Consider the following 18,190-nt stretch of genomic DNA (forward strand, 5'->3'; position numbering starts at 1 on the left):
ACCCCTCTTCTACATGAGGTCAAAAAGCAGGGCATAATAACAGCAATAGTTCAATTTAGAACCAAACAACTGGCATTAAAAGCTGATGCTAGACTGAATCTGAACACACTGTAAACAGCAGTAAAGCTAAAAATCTTGGTTTTATTAAAATCGGACAATTGCAGGAGCACAAATCATCCATCCATCCATTATCTTGACCGCTTATCCCGTTAGGGGTCACGGGGGGCTGGAGCCTTCGGGCGGAAGGCAGGGTACACCCTGGACATGTCGCCAACCCATCACAGGGCTAACACAGATTCACACCACCATTCACACCCACTCTCACACCTACGGGCAATTTAGAGTGGTCAATCAACCTGGTGAGCATGTTTTTGGACTGTGTGAGGAAGCCGGAGTACCCGGAGAGAACCCACACATGCACGGAGAGAACATGCAAACCCCACACAGAAGGGCACCTGCCCGGCCGGGGATTTGAACCAGGAACCTTCTAGCTGTGAGGCAACAGCACTGCTCACTGCACCACCGTGCAGCCAACACAAATCATCATTAGTGAAAATGATCAAAACTTCAAAGAAATCAGGCGATCCAACTGAACATTCTGCTAAAAACTAAACTATCACTGAGTTTATGTGTCTCATTTCTAGTCAAAAGACCTCATTACACTTAATATCAGTGTTATTTTTAGTATTTTGATGTTGCATCTTTGTTGCTTTTATGACCATCCGTATTCTTTGGTGTTATTTTGCATCCCTCGGCCTAAATTTGATAGATCTCACTGATCTAACTTAAAAAGGAAGTAGGGGTAGGACTAGCTAAGTTCCTCCCTTCATTCTACCCCCTTGTCAAACTGAATTTACAGAGTCTGTAAAGGAAGCATGCCATGACAGTTATTTGCTTTGCCCTTATGTTTGTTTGTTTTTTTCTTTATGATTTTTGAAATGAATAAACAAAAAAATATAAAAAATAAATACATATTGTGTCCAGTTATTATAGGCTATAATTGATTGTAACGGGTTAAAATAACTGCCAGGGGCACTGGTGGCCCAGTGGCCTAAGTGCGCTCCATATACAGAGGCTATAGTCCTTGTCGCAGAGGTCAGTGTGACTCCAGACCTTGACCATTTGCTGCGTCCCCTAGGTCAATGTAAATTATATTAAGTGTACTAATGAGACAATTACACTGAGTAAGATGTGAGTTTTTGCAGTATAAGGTTTCTTCCACCTTAGCAGAGTAAAAGACTTCTCACTTATCCATGTTTTGAAGTTTGGTATCTTAGAATAGGATCTTCTAAAGCAGGGATTTTACTGACATTGTAGAGGAAAGGCCAGATAAATGGCCTGTGTGGAGTTGAAGGTTTTTTTAATTGTTGCTGTAAAGGTCAAGAGGACAAAGTGAAGATGGCAAACATGTAGAGTGAAATCTGGTGTGGTTAGATTAGATGTTGAGTCAATGTATTTGCTCTTATTGTGTTTATAATAGTAGCATTTTTCAATACCATTTTTAGCCTGCAGAAACAAAAGCATGTGCTGCACACAATGACAGAGATAATATGGACTCCAAGAAAGGGGCGGGTATGTGGGAGGCATCTGTGCTTTGTCTTCACCCACACTCAAACCTGTCAAACAAACAACACTCTTCTTCCACCCCCAACCTGCAGACACATAACGCATTTGGGCATCTCAGAAGTCAATTTCTTGCCTATTGCCTGCTCTCTTCTCAAGTGAATGTTTGTGCTGAGGTGTTGGATTATCGAGGATGAAGAGAGGAAGCCGTTAAACTTGCTTTTCCCTTACACAACATGTCAAGTCCACGAGAACAAAATCGCTAGATTATGCCAAAAACTGCTGGTTTGATTTATTTGTATTCTATTATGTTTTAGCTCGCTCCAGATAAAAATAACCAAAAATTTGTTTCATTTTGCTGCAGGAATTCCAAACATTAAATAACAAGTAGGAAACCAAAATCTCTTTAATCCCTTTTTTCTGTGATGCAAGAATATCAGAGTTCTTTGCAGGGCTGCTCAATGAACACTGTGTGAAAGGCTGAAAATGACATGTAAATTATTATTGTCTCGCTCTTTCTATTTTCCAACGGTTATTCACATTTAGGATATTCACACATACTATACTACTCTAAACCTCAGTGTCAGCTCCATTACTGTCATCCTACCTCTTCAGTTAATCCTGTTAAACAGCCCTCCAGGCATTAGTCCTTAAATTCTCCTGCTGCTCTTATCTCATTTCACGTCCAGGATGTTTAAAAGCATGAGATATCTCAAGCATATGGTAATCATACAGCTATAAATGTATTTAAAAACATTATCCCTTTAATCTTCCCTCGCCTCAGAGAGCAGGATATGCTGTTTGTGAGGTTGTAATTTTCTTCTCATTTTAAGGAGTGGATTGAAAAGTCTTGTGTCCAGCAGGTCTGAGAAAGCTGAAACCAAGGAGCTGATGGAAATCAAGGACAGTGACAGGAAAAGAGCAACAAATTGACAATCTGTCCACAGCTAATAACGTCAGCTGAAAGGATGTGTTGATGCAGGCACGGTAGAAAATGTGATTTGATTTCTCAAGAGAACTGTATGAATTGACAGGCAGTTATTCAAAATGTATTCGACGAGTAAACCAGGAGGCTAAAGCTTTCTATAATGTAGAGGGGAAAATTGTTATCAATAAAGTTACCAGCTGTACGATAATCACAACAATGAAAGGCTCGTCTTATTCAGGCCATGCAGCTGTCATCAGGACAAAACATCCCTGTTGAGTAATAATAATAATATAAATGCCTTTATGCTGCTCCAATTGCCACAGGCTGACCATCATCATCCATCATCAAAACAAATATGGTTGCCATATTTTGTTATCTTTGTCCTTGCTTTGACTTGATTCCTTTCTTTCTAATCCTTTCTATTACTGATTGTGGGTGGTCAATAGATTTATGGATATTAGTCTCCATTAATGTGCTTTTCTGCATTTCCTGCGATATGAAAAACTTGCAGATATTGCCAATTACTGTCACTGAGGTAAAATTACGTTCTATTATTAGGTCTCAAATAGATGTGAGAGAGACTTTAAAGCAACAATAACTCATCTGCTACTAAACTGAAACCCTTCTTTAATCTCTTTAACACTGATTTAACTGTATGAACACTTCTTAGCAATGTGACTTCTTCTGTTGATAATTTAACTTTTTTTATTGTTTAAAAGACAAAATCTGGGGCGCTGGTGGCAATAAGCGTCCCACATACAGAGGCTACAGTCCTCATAGCAGAGGATGCCAGTTTGACTCCCGACCGCTACCATGTATGGCATGTCTTCTCCCCCTCTCTCTACTCCCCACATTTCCTGTCTCTCTTCAGCTGTCCTATCATAAAGGAAAAAATGCCCAAAAAATATAATAAAAAAAATAAAAATAAAAATGTAACACAATAGAGTATTAAAAAATATAGATCTTCTAAACTTAATCCTTAATGGATTCAAGAAGACGATGTAAGTTTAAGTCACAATTTAATGTACTTTAAAACGTACAAAATAACTTATGCACACTGTCTTACTGTCAAAATACGCTTTGTTGGTAGCATTTAGGAGTGTGTGAGGAGTGTGCAAGAGGTTGCTTGTAGGTTTTGACTGATTTCTCTCTATTGTTAACCAGGCAGACAACCAATAAAAAACAAAACATTTAACATAGTGGTGGATTAAAAGCAAGGATAGGAAGTGCCCAGATCCAATTCATGTGGCTATTCATCAAATTATCTTAAGGCCAACTTTAAACATTTGACTGTATCGTGTCCTGAGGTCTAGTTTTTTGAATACTTACATGTTCATGGATTCGGGATGTTCTACATTTGTTTGTTGTTCATATGAAACACCTAAAATGCCCTCTTCTATGCAGCCATCTTCATTGTGATTGGCCAGACCAGCACCAGATATTTAGGATATCTGCCTGAACAGAAAGGAGATAGATAGCATCTGCTGAGGCAAATAAAACATGGGCTCTCCTACACAAACATATGGCAGTGCTGTCAGATTTACATATCAAAGTAGTCTGATCTGACTCTCTGTGTGCTGATCCTCTGGTTATGAAAATGTTTATCACTTCTTATGAACTCACATGCTGTAATTTAAAAATCATCAAAAAACCTACACTTCTTTTGTAGGAAAACCAGCCATTTGTGTTCAAATAATGTGTTCACTTTAGTACTTTACTGTGAAGTATTTGATTCTTGGTCCAGCTATCTGTCTTTATGCCTGCAGATTCAAGGCTCAGAAGTTGTTGCTCTTGTTGAGTCACATATTTAGATATATTGTTTCAATAGATGACTTGTAACAGAAAAAGAAGCAGCCAAAAACCCAGACTCATGTTGTGATAACACCCTAATCTGGAGAACTCATCTGCCACATGTAAACACATGTCTGGTCTGGGGAGTTAGGGAGGGGTGGAGGGGTATGACGACCACCATTCAGCTGTTTCCTGGCTGTTTATTTATCAAAGAGAGTCTCCCATGAGGCCGGCTTTAGTTCAACATTGGCTAAAAGTGGAAGGAGGCAAAGGTGAAGTATTATTTGAATATAATACCTCTCCCCCCTGCACCCTGTGCGCATGCATGCTTATTGACCTGGCCTCCTCTAGACTGGACACATTCATGGTCAGTTAATCATTTCCCTTGCTCATCCTTTACTTTGAGATTAATCATTATTTTCTTCACTCCAAACCTGAGAATAGTGGAGAGAACCTGCAAATCCAATAATATTCAGGGAGAAACACTTTGAGTTATCTCTCCACTGAACTATTTGAAAAACAAACAGGAGCAGATTAGTATCTTTTTAATACAGAAGTGAGGAGTTGTCAGCAGGAAAAACACTTAAGAAATATGCATCCACACTGCGTAGAGAAGCAAAACTGATTAGGCAAATGGAAAAATTAATTTGACATGAAGGAGCTCTCTGCGCCTTAGGCACATTTTGCTTCTACGTGGGATTCAACTAAATATTTAGCACCTGAGTTGCTCTTCTTATGGAAACAATGGTGCCCTTCTTTCTAGTATAATTAATTTTTCCTCTTAGCCTCAGCCAAAAGCTATTTTCAGAACATGGCGCTTATTTGTTCCAAAGAGGAGAAAATCATAAACCCAAACACCGGCTTAATTCAGAATTTAGGGCATTTCACCTCCCACATTGGAAAGTGAGCAGCTGAATGGTTGACTCAACAGGAGCCAAGTCAGATGTTGTATTTTATGAAGTAATTAAGAAAAAAAGAAAAGGAAAATGGAAGATTTAATCAGAAGTGCAGTTAATAGCTAAGAAAATGCTAAACAGAAATGGTAATAGCTTTATTAAAACAAATTCATTTTAATTCATTCTGGTTTGAAATTAAAAAGGGGATGACTGTGGCTGACTGAGAGTACGAGACATCAACAATATTTAAATCTTTTAACCCTCCTGTTATGTTACGGGTCCATTTGACCCTTTTTAAAGTGCAGCATAAAAAATATGGGCAGCATGTGACAGAAGAGGTGTCATGTTAATTTATCAACATCACTTCATAAAAAATAAAAAAATAAAAAAATAAAATAAAATAAACAAAAATCTATGTCATTTAAAACTATTGTATTTATATTTAGAGCTTTTCAATGTACATTAAAAAAAGTTTTAACATTAATTTTAATGAAAAACGAGTGAGTTATCCTCATTGAACCATGATCTGTGAGGATTAAAGAATACCAATGGACTGAATATTGATTTAAATGATTATTAATGGAGTAAAAAATTAGATTAAAACAAATTTTTATTGGAATTTTTTGGGGTTCTTGGATAATTGAATATGCCTCGGGTCAAATTGACCCAGGAACATTATTGCTGTTCCAGAGAAATGAACATAACAGGAGGGTTAAACAAATAAATACGAGTGTAATTCATAGAAATCACTCCTTAAACTCCCTCATTCATAATACATACAACAGATGGGATACATTCGGGGCTTTTACAGGATTCCCTTAAAAATCAACACAGTCTGTCCTCTGTGATGAATGTATGATGTCCTGAACATGACTGCCTTTCCCACTTACATCATATTTCATCATCATTTAGGAATAAAACAGCACACACAGACAATGGAACACAGTACAGAGCTCACAAAAACTAAGCAGTTTAAATATTTTATGAAAAAAATGTGTGTGCTGGTTCAACACAGACGTTGAATGTTAAATAAAATATTCATGAACGGGAACTGCAAGACATCTCAGAATTTTATAGACAGCAGCATGCACACACAATAAAACTTTCATCCATGCGTAATAGGCAGAAATCTTAAATTGTAAAGGGCTGAGAAACACTGATTTTGACACGGAAAAGCCTTTTTTTAAGTTGTCTGTTGATTAACTTCACATCCAGTTATATAATGTGAAATATCTGTCATGAAAACAGTCAAATTAGTTTAATTATCATTAAGATTGAGCAGCTGGTTTGGTTCAGAGATCCCTCTGACCCCAGATCTATTTCTTCTGGGTGATAAATCTCAAGTATAGAATGTAGAGTGCTCTTTTTGTCATTATGGTTGGTTTGATCACTGCATCCAGAATTATTTGAAGACTTTGGAAGTCTGATACAAGCCCAAGTCTTAAAGACTGGGTAGATGCAATGATAGATAGAGACAGCATCTTATGAATCCGTGCTGCACAGATTAAAAGGTAATACAGAAGGTGGGACCACCTCCTGGGACTGCTTTTGGGCTAACATAAAAACTGACCGAGACACGGTGCAGATCCCAATAGTATCAGGATCTCCTATATAACTATTGCTTTAACACTGTATTATTCCAGTCACAATATACAATGGCCTTTTGTCTTTGAATGGATGCCCTGTCTGTATATGTATCCTTTATCCTATATTTGTAATTGTCTGTCTGGCCTGTGCAATGTATCCCAGTATTTTGTATTTCTGTTTAATTTTGTTCCTTCTTTTCACTATTGTCTTATTTGTAATACATTGAAAATTTAATAAAAACTTTAATGACACAGCATTTTATTTGACTTTATTTCTTCAATTGATTGCAGTTGACGCATTCATTAGATAATTCAAGCTCAAACTAGATATGTATTAAGTAATGTACATTCATTTATATTTATTTTTATTTTCTCTTCACAATTCCTTAATCATTACTTTGAATCTACATTTTTTTATAACTATTATTACTCTTATTTTAATTCTCATTGTTATATTCATTGCTTTATTCAGCTACTTACCTGTTTACTCATTAGAAGTACATAAATACAATTCATTTATTTAACATTATTATCTTTTATATTTATTTTATTTGTATGTGTGTATGCGTGTATGTATGTATGTATGTATGTATGTATGTATGTATGTATGTATGTATGTATGTATGTATGTATGTATGTATGTATGTATGTATGTATGGATATACAGTTTATACATAGTTATTATTTCAATTTATGTATGTATATATTATTATTTTTTTTATTTTTTTATTTTGTACGTGTATATATATATGCTTTCATATGAATATGTTTAAAACATGTTTGAAATAATGGACCTGTATTGTAAAGTTTGCGTTTTGCCAATAAAAAACAAATCTTGAAAAAAACAAAAAACTTTAATGACAAAAAAAATGATCATTAAGATTGTCACTATATTGAATTTATATATACATGCTTTGTGATATCCTAGGCTATTGAGAAAAAAAAGGTGGTTATATGTAAACTATATAGGAGCAGGTCATTAAAACCCCCCAGTAAGAAGAAGGAGATGAGCCTGAACACTTCCTGACTGCCTACAAAGTTTATTCAACCAAAGGCAGCTGACAAAGGCCAGTAGGTAGAAACGTTGTGGTTCAATGAACTTCTTGTGACAGAGTGTGGGCTTGAATCCTAGTTTTTTCTCATGTTGGCAGGAGTTAAATGCCAGTGCTTGCAGTTTTGAATTTAGTTTGTGAGCTCATGTCCAGGGATAGATTTTTCAGCATCCCCTTTTACCTTTTGAGGTCATTTAAACTGTCGAGTAAGACACTATGCGGAAATAGATGTTGACCAGAGTACTGCAATAGCACTGACAAATATCTGTCTGCTGTCAAGTTCAGGGTAGTGATATTTTAGGAAAGTGCAAGGTTTAGGAAATATTCCACCATAGTTTGACTCTTTGAATCACAATGCCAATGCCCACGGCTCAGGTTTGTTCTTGATGAGCAGGAGAAAAACTCTTCACAACTCATAACTTTGTGTTTAAGATGTGGTCAAAAAAGGCAACTGGGCCTGAGTCACATAACTGTTTGTCATCAGCATACAGTAAATGTTGAAACTCTTGTGATGTTTGCTATTGGTAAATTGTAGTTTGTCTTTACTTATATTCCACTTTTCTAGACTTCTGACCTACATGTGACATTCACACTCTGATGACATTGGATGCTAAGCAATATGCCCATCGGTATTAACTAATCCCATTCTTGTGAATTTCTTATACCTCTGGATATGCCACTCAGGAGCAATTCAGGGTTCACTTAAAACATCAACATAGTCTCTGTGGGCTGACCTACATCTACAGTGTGCCCGCCTGTCAGTCAAGTCAATCATGCCTCTAATTATGCAAAACTTGTATCCTTATATCTTCAAGAGTAATGAGTTATAAAAACAATTCACCTCTGCTCCCAATGCTCCTGAATCCAGCTTGAAGTGGACACCCAAGGACCTGCAGATTTTAGCACTTCTGAATTGGCTTCATATTTCAAGACCCAAAGTTGCTTGGTTCAGTTTCTTTCCCTAGGACACTTTGACATGGGATTGAACCGCCAAGTTTCAGATCAAGAGGTGACCAGCTCAATCACTGAGCCACAGCTGCCAATATTGGTAGTATGTAAAGCGTAAAAAGAGTAGGACCTAAAACTCAGCCCTGAGGTACACCACATGTCTACCTAGATGATGCTTTGCCATTCAAATTGTTACATATGTTCATAGCTTTCCTGGAATTTTTTTTTTTTTTAGCTTTTGACTATATTTTGCTCTTTTTTTGAGAGCTAAAATGAGATCATTTGTTCACTTAACCTTCAACACAAGTGGCATTCCCTTAAGCTTCACATAGACTGTGTTAAGTGCTGACTAACAAATGGTGATATGCTTACCAATTGACCTGGTTAAAGTGTTAACAGTGTGAGCATGTTAGCATGCTGTTATTAGCATAAGCTCACCACTGTGCCCACAGACAAAATAATAATAATAATTCATAGGATTTATATAGCGCTTTTCTGAATACTCAAAGTCGCTTTACATAGAATAAAAGTAAAAATAAAACAGGTAAATAAAACAAAACAGGGACAGAGGTGGGCGGGGTATAGGTCATGTGTTGTATGCTTTTTTGAACAGGTAGGTCTTGAGGTGGTTTTGAATGATTGAAGAGAGTCAGAGTTAGGGATATGTGGAGGGAGAGAGTTCCAGAGAGTCTGGGCAGCTCTCTGTCCCCCAAGGTGTGGTGCTTGGACTTGGTGATGGGGGACAGGAGATTGACATCTGATGATCTGAGCCGGCGACATGTGGAGTGGTGTTTGAGGAGGTCCGTCAGGTATGATCTTGAAGTGGATTCAGTGCTGTATGGGGAGCCAGTGGAGGTGCTGAAGGCTGGGTGTGATGTGGGCTCTGGAGCGGGAGTGGGTGAGTAACCCGGCAGCTGAATTCTGGACATATTGAAGTTTTTTTGAGGTCAGTGGAGGGGAGGCCGTAAAGAGTGCTGTTGCAATAGTCAAGTCTGGAGGTTGTGAAGGCGTGGATGAGGGTTTCTGCAGCAGAGGAGGAGAGAGAAGATCTGAGCCGTGCAATGTCACAGACGGGAAAAAATGATGTTTTGGTGACGTTTCTGATGTGTGGTTTGAAGGAAAGGGTGGGGTTGATGATGATGCCAAGGTTACGGACTACTGGGGAGGGTGTGACTGGGTGGTTGTCGATGCTTAGTGAAAAGTTCTGGGTGGAGGGGAGGAGGGGAGGAGAGACACAGACACATTTAAACTATTATCCAGCTCCCCTACCACCTAAGCTGCCTTTAACTTCTACTCTCACCCACACAAAGAGAAGATGCTCGTCACCTTGACTGGGTCTTTACAGAACAACGGGGCTGCAGACTCTTAGTCTTGTTAAAATACATGAAAGGTTGAACTGTCAATCAGCATAAGAGCTATGGGAGAATTGCAGCATTGGAAATAATAAAGAGATAAAGCAGCTTCATGCAGTGAATTAACAGAGGTTGTTGCTTTTCATTATCAATACAAAGCCAAATTTGGCAGGCAGGCCAGCATTTCTGTTGCAAAAAATGTATGTTGGAAGTATTCTTGTTGAATTCAGTTTGACCTATCATAAGGCCCAGCAGGAGAGACAACATCATTCTAGACCTAGCCAAACTCATGATAATGCTAGCTTCACCTCTTACACTTAATCAAATGCTGACTACTATCCCCATTACATCTTTTTAGGCATTTGTTCCTCAGATGTCGTGTTATCAGTTCAGCCTTTTCTTGGGCTAAGCACTTCCTGTTTATTTTCACACAGAAATGTTTTATCTTCCAATGGAGTTAGAGGGGCTGATTCAAAAGTGTCTGATGATGTTTAAAAAAGGCACTCTTATTTTAAAATGAGTAGAGCTGAAACCATGACCAAAACCCCCTTCAATGAGGTATACAAAGTGCTGTTCAAGTGACTGCTGTTATATGAAGTTACAATAACTGCTTCCCACGAAGGCATTAGATCCATGGTCATCAGTCCTGCATGCTTAGATGTGCTCCTGCATTTTAAGGGTCTCATTTGTTCTGCATTGTGCTCTGCAATGTTCCAAGTGTTTCTGTTCTGTTAAACATTAGCAGTGATTACCTGATACTGACTTGAGTTGTTAGTATGACCAGTCAGGTTCTCTCAAATGGACATGCAAATGTGTTTTACGTGGTAATCATGAGTTTGGTTTGATGAAATCTGACTGAATTCCTAAAATTTAGTCAAATTCTCTAAATGCTAAGGAAAGGTAATAGATAGAACTATAAAAAGACAAATTACTGAACCATAAACATAGACATAAATCATGTAATCACTGGGTTCTCAAAGTTGTTATGCCTTGCAGGCACATCAGATATCACAGAGATTCCCATAGGGATGAATAGACTTTGGGTTGACTGACCTCAGCGCGCATAGTTAAGTGGAAAGGAGGCATGAGTCTTCCTGCAAGGTCAAGGAAAAGTTTTGAAGAGAACACACAGGAGGTAACTACATTAAATATTCATCTGTAGCCCTGTTGGTATTCTCCAGTCTCTCTCTACATTTGGTTACTTTACATCATACCTGTTAAAAATATGAAATTGGATTTTTTTTTCCTACCCAACTTATTTGCACTTAAGAAAAATATTACAATCCTGTCTATATTGCTTTTTGTCTCAAAGTTCAATGCGTAGAAAGGCAAGGCAAGGCAGCTTTATTTGTATAGCGCATTTCATACACGAGGGCAACTCAATGTGCTTTACATTAACACATTAAAAGCATTGGAGACATTCAGACAGGCATAAAAGAACATAATTAAAATGAATATTTTAATTATTTTTTTATTTTTTATTTTTAATTAAAAAGGGAATATTGAGCGATATCTAGCAGTCAGATTCTAGACTTAAACACTCCAGTGTTCACCCCTCCCCTTGGTGAAGCGATGGTGACCCTCGAGGACAGGAAGCTCCTGGGATGTATTGTAAGTATGATCCTCTATTCCTCAAGATTATATTATCATAAACGTAAATCAATGCAGATTATTTTGCGCAAAACAACTCTCATCTTCTTTGTCTTCCAACCAATGCATTTTGCAGGGCCACTCAGGAAAAACAAAAATGCATGTGTTACTATTCATTTATTATTATTTTTTTAAAAGGACCACGCATATTAATTAACACTTCTGTACATATGCCAGAATTAGCCAAAAGGCTAGTTTACATCCGTAGTCCCTTGACAGATGTTAAAAAGGCTCCCTAAAAAGATCAAGATTAAAAAAAAGGTAAAATAGAATAAAATAAAATCAAAATAAGAAGGTAGAGGAGATGCCAAAACAGAAACAAACAAACAAATAAACCAACCAACAAACAAACAAACAAAAAAGAAAACAAAAGAAAAGTACAAATAGCACTATAAAATTAAAAATGACTAAAAGCTACATAAGGACATGATATGACAGTCCTTGAGAAAGTGTCCATGGACATAAAATACATGGAGTAAGACAAGTAGTTTGTCTGTCCTTTGCAACAGTAGAAACAAAGAGGTGACTGGTGGCAACCTCCATGGAAGGAGACACACTCCTTCTGTAAATATGAAAGGCTGATTCAAAGTTAACTAAAACAAAACTATTTTTATATTCAGCTGATTATATGTGGTATTTTATGTTATATTCTATTTCTACCATGTTTGTCTTCATTACCACACACTGCACCTTTATATGAGTTGACTCTGAAGCACATTTTCAATAGCTGCTGCAAGACACTTCAGGCTTTGTTTTGAAATTCTGTTCTGTTGTTGAAAAGACAGGATGCATTTTCACACCTACACAGAATGTGCCAAAGTAAAAGTACACCCAGCATAAGGAACATGTTGAAGTCTTGTCCGACATTTGTTGGGAATTGGGTGCACATCATGAGTTGCTCCTAGCATGCATCCCAATGCTGCCTGCTTCCATGCTGAGCAGTTCCCCCAAGCAATTTATCTTCTTTCCCTCAGTTTCTAAGCCCATCCACTGACCCTGCTTTACCTCAGAGACTGCTCTTACACATCTAGAAGTCTTATCTTGTCTCTGAATCTCCTTTAAAACCAGTTTCTGTTGCCTACTGCTCTTCTTTTACTTAATGGCTAGTGAATGCTTTGTCCAGTGGGCTATAGAAAAATATGTTGTTAATGCGTACTACTATTGAGACAGCTAATATTGATTATACTACATAATATTGCAGCATAATGTATGGTACAATATTATAATTCATAATATTTTATGGTTGCACTGCAATTCATCGAATCCCATGGTATGGTATGTCTCATAGCATTGTATGGTATTATTAAATTGAATTGTATTGATTATATTGCATCATAATGAATCATATAGTATTATATTGCATTGTATTGTATTGTATCTTATATTATCTAATTGTATCATATAAAATATATAAAAAATGATAAATAAATAATATCATATCACATGATTTTGTACTGTACCCAGACATATCATATTGTGTTTTGTTGTATCGTACTGTAAAGTACAGTTTGTTGTAGTACAAAAGATTATGGTATTATATTGTTTGTCTGGTATGGTACAGTATGGTATTGCATTGTAACGTAGCCTTAGCTAATGCAACACGATGCAATGCAATATGATACTACACCGTACCATACCAAACAAACAATATCATACCATAACATTCTATACCACACCAAACCAAACCAACGTGAATACAATATAAGTAACGTAACGTAACGTAATGTGACGTAACCTAACGTAACGCAACGTAACACAACGCAACGTAACGTAACGTAACATACAACGTAACACAACGTAACACAACGTAACACAACGCAACGTAATGTAACATAGTGCAAGGTAACGTAACGTAACGTAACATAACGCAGCGTAACGTAACGCAACGTAACGCAAGGCAACATAACGTAACATAACGCAACGCAACGTAACGTAACGCAACGTAACATATCGCAACTTACCGTAACGTTACGCAACGCAACGTAACGCAACGTAATGCAATGTTCCGCAACGCAATGCAACGTAACGCAATGCAACGTAACGCAACGCTACGTATCACAATGTAACGCAACGCAACTTACATAATATTCAATTGGATAGTAGTGATCCTTTGGTTTGATATTGTATCATTATGTTTTGTACTGATCGTGCCATATTGTATAATATTGCATATCATTGCATCACATCACATTGCATTGTGTCCTATCCTATCGTTTACTATTGTATGCTATCATAACCTATTGTAAAGCTTAATTTCTCCCAGACTGATTTGTATCACTGTGGAGAAAACTTTTCAGATATGACTCAATTCTTTATGATTTATAAATATGGAAAAACATTTCTGTTTTGATTTGATTGACTTAAATCACTTTAACCTCAGTGAGACTTTGACTCCTTTCTTATAGAACTCCACTGTAGAATACTATTTCATTTTTCTTAGCCAATCACAAGAAACCAATGTTAGATTTATTGGTGTCTTGTGATATCATGTAAACTTAATTGAACATATGAAAACTGCTGCCAGTAGTGGTTTTGTAAATGTTTAATAGTGAAGTAATAAAAGAGAGAGACTTTAATTTCAGGCGATTTTTAGCTGACATGCAGTCTGTAAGATGGGGTTTCATACTTGGTATTACTCCTTAATGACTCAGGCACACAGCTTGACAACGCTGTGATTGGTGAATCATTAGGCTGCCCACAGCTCTTTTTGGCTTGATGGCTCAATTACTTTTTAGCAGGAGACATGGCTGTTTCAAGTCATGATGCAAGACTTTATCTGTTAACTTGGTGGAATTGGTGGATTCATAGGTAGGGATTCAGGCAATAGACCTGAGGCTGTTAGCAGGTGGACAGGCTTGTCTTAGTCAGACTTCACATCTGAACACACAGCTCAAAGCCCACAGCTGAACAAAATAAGGAGGGGAAAAATAGCTGAACTGAGATTTCTTTGAATCATTACCGATAAAGATTGTTCAGGTCCTTAAGTGTAACACAATGACAATGAAGGAGTTGCTATGGGCATAAAAATAAAATGAAAAATACTATTTAAATAATGTATAGAGATGTGTTATTCCCTCACAGAATGAATAAACTCAAAATCTGGTTATTTCAAGAGTCCGTGAATCAGAGACCACTTTAAGTCTGCATGGGACTCATCTCTTGTCTCGATGTATACAGCTTCAAGTGGTTTATATAACCTCAGCTCATCAGAGACGTTCTCGTGTAAAGGACCATATTGATTGGTCTCATATCCCGCTGACAGGGCGGTCGTTGCATTGATGAGAACACAGAGAACTGAGGGTACTGTATCTGTCTCCTCTTCAACAGGAGGTGAAATGAGACCCCTGGCTGACACACTTGAAGTCTGCGCTCTGCATGGTGAAAATCACAGCTCACCAGCAAGAGCATAATTGCCACAGGGGACAGAGGGTCACGTCCCCTTCAATATATGAAAGATGGAAATTTGCTTCTTTAATGGTCCTAATTGACACTGTCTTTGTCCTCTGTTAAACTGAACATATAACAAGAAGCACCTCGTTAAATATGAAATCACACTATTAGTTTGTCATCTTACGAACTATATCTCTTCCATGTGTGTGTGTGTGTGTGTGTGTGTGTGTGTGTGTGTGTGTGTGTACACTCTGACTCAAGTATGAATGTGTGAGCTTCTCTATATAAGGAGCCAAGCCGTTCTGCTGATTCCAGTATGGCAGGATACCTTGGATCATGTGTGAGACACGGCCTCATTTCCTCAAACAGCATCAGCACTTTATGTTAATTTTCCGATAACAGTTCCTGGTGTGTGTCTGTGTGTATTTATACATTCTGGTATATAAGATTTCGCCCTTGCTCTCTGGGATGAAGAGAACACGAGTCTTCTCAGACACTTCCCTCCAGTTACACTTGATCTATGGAGCAGGATATGTTCTCCTTTGGAGCAGACTGAAAGCTAAAGGCAAAGTCAATGTGATGTGCTCCTTCAAAATGTTATTTCAGGCAAGCAATGTCTTTAAAGTCATTGAATTGAGTTTGTTTGCAAAGACAAATAAGTCTACGTTCTTTTTCCCCAGTAAAAATATGCCAAATAATATTCTAATACAATTTTTTTGTGACTGTCTAAAGATGAAATATACTGAATACACCAGAAAACAGTATGTCAGTGAAACAGACACCAAAGCTGTTTTCACACATGTACAAAACTCTTGAAACTTCTCATTCAAAAACAGACAGATGAAAGTTTTCACTCTGACTTATGTCCATGTGAAGTTGGGGTTTAATGTGAGAACACAGCAGGAAATATTCAGGAACATTTTCCAGCAAGTAGGCTGGAGTGAAGACATGTCTATCATTGTACAAACAGCAAGAGCAACATGTAACAGGATGATTAAAATGTCTGAGGTTTAAGAAGGAAGCATTGTTTCCACGAGAGAAGAGACAGTGTCAGCACATCTGTCTGTTTTTTTTTTTTTTTTTATTAAACCTTCATTTAACCAGATAAAAACCCATTGAGATCAGGATCTCTTTCACAAGGGTGACCTGGCCAAGAGGTGCGGAGGCTGTAACAAAACAACAATAATTTAAGGTTTTAAACACAGGCACTGTTCAGTGCTCTCACGCTGTCTGTCCCTCAGGATACAACGGAAGGCTCTAAGTGTAAAGTTCAGAGAGTTTCAGCTTAGTCTGTAGAGCATTCCATGCCATGGGGGCAGCAAAGCTGAAAGCTCTTTTTCCAAATTCAGTCCTTACCCGAGGAACTGATTTTTCTCTGCAATAAAGCGCACAAATAGTGAGGAATCAAGCCTAAAAGAGCCTTATAAATTAGGGTCAGCCAGTGTTTGTATCTGCGTGCACTCAGAGAAGGAACATTTGATTTCACATACAAATCACAATGGTGGGTGAGACAACTACAGCCAGTGACAAATCTCAGTGCCGAATGAAAAACTGTGTCCAAAGACTGGAGACATTTGGATGACACACTCAGATAAAGCATGCACCTGTAGTCAAGAATGGGTAAGAAGGTCGCTGTCACTAACTTCATGCTGACCCTGAGAGAGAAGCAGGTTCTGTTTCTAAAAAAGAACCCACGCTTCACACAAAGTTTGCATGTAGCATTGATATAAATGCAAATACTGCCCTCATAGCTCAGATCTCTGTTGTTTTGTCTATCCTCATGCTGTAAACATTACACTGCAGCTTCCACAACATGCTTTCGAAATCATGTCCTCCATCCTGGTACCCATCTTTTGCACAGCACTACCCTCATCCGACTGGGAAGAATTCAGGCCTTGAGGGACATTTGTAAGAAAGAAGGTATGGAAAATTTTAGGGGCACAGCTCCTCAAAATTTCTAATATTAATATAATAATATACCAGCATGTCCTAATTTGGAGTTTACCACCTTTACATTTCTTTGGACTTGCTGAGAGGAACACAATATTGTGATTTTGTGTTTCAAACACATGGGCCAGACATGACCATCAAACAGGCCGGGGGGGTCTGGCACCGAGTAGTTCCTTGATCACCTCCCCTTTTTGCATTCTTCGTACTGGATGGAAATAAAGTAGCGTTGGTTCAACATGTCAATCAAAGGCTCAAAGGTGTAGAGCAGAAAGCCTTCCACAATAAGGATATGAGTCTCCTCCTCTTCCTTATTGTCAGACTTTGGGACGATCTCAGTATCCAGGGTGTTATTAACGGCATGAGATTTCTCAAACTTCACCGGGTTCTTCAACCATGTGTAGATCTTGCTCATCATGGCGTCCATGTCCGGAGCAGTGATGACATCGTACTGCTTAAAGCCATCTTCACCAACTTCAATCTGATCTTGGGGCTTGAAGAAGTCATCCTGGTGGACCACACAACAGTTGGGCAGGTTCTTGATCAGTCTGTTGGTGAGGGTGGTTTTCCCTCCGTTGGTAACATCTGCACAGCCAAAAGCCAGCAGAGGAGAATGTAGCAAGCCAGTGATTGGTAAAGCAAGGAATATACAACAACAAGAGAGTTCAGGCTGTTTGTCACATGTTCAAGCTTTTACAAATAGATAAGTATGTTTTTTTTGTCAAGGCTTTTAAGGCTACATTTAAAAGTTACAGACATTTGGCTCATGTGTGAGACTTTTCAACATTGCACCCTTGTGCAAACAGTACGTTATCTCATACAAAGTCCTATTAGCTATTTCCCCTACTTTAAAGTTGGAGCTGAAAAAAAATCCTGTAAATTGTACTCAGAGCATTTTATTTGGGCATCTTTACATCTACTGGAGAGAGAATATTCCGTTATGTTAAAGCCCTTTAGGTTTAGGTTGTGAAGATGATAAGTGATAAGTGCTGTGTGAAGTACTACATTTTTTAAATATATTTTATCCTCTCTGGTGCATTTTAAGGTTACCTGGGGTTTTTGTGGCAAACACAACCTGCATACTCAT

The 18,190-nt window shown here is 37.9% G+C and overlaps 1 pseudogene; it reads right to left on the bottom strand.

Moving 5' to 3' along the window:
- Positions 1 to 17,044: 17,044 nt before the first annotated feature.
- On the bottom strand, positions 17,045 to 18,190 carry LOC117814036 (annotated as a pseudogene).

This window comes from Notolabrus celidotus, chromosome 6, assembly GCF_009762535.1.
Source record: "Notolabrus celidotus isolate fNotCel1 chromosome 6, fNotCel1.pri, whole genome shotgun sequence".
Classification (NCBI taxonomy): domain Eukaryota; kingdom Metazoa; phylum Chordata; class Actinopteri; order Labriformes; family Labridae; genus Notolabrus; species Notolabrus celidotus.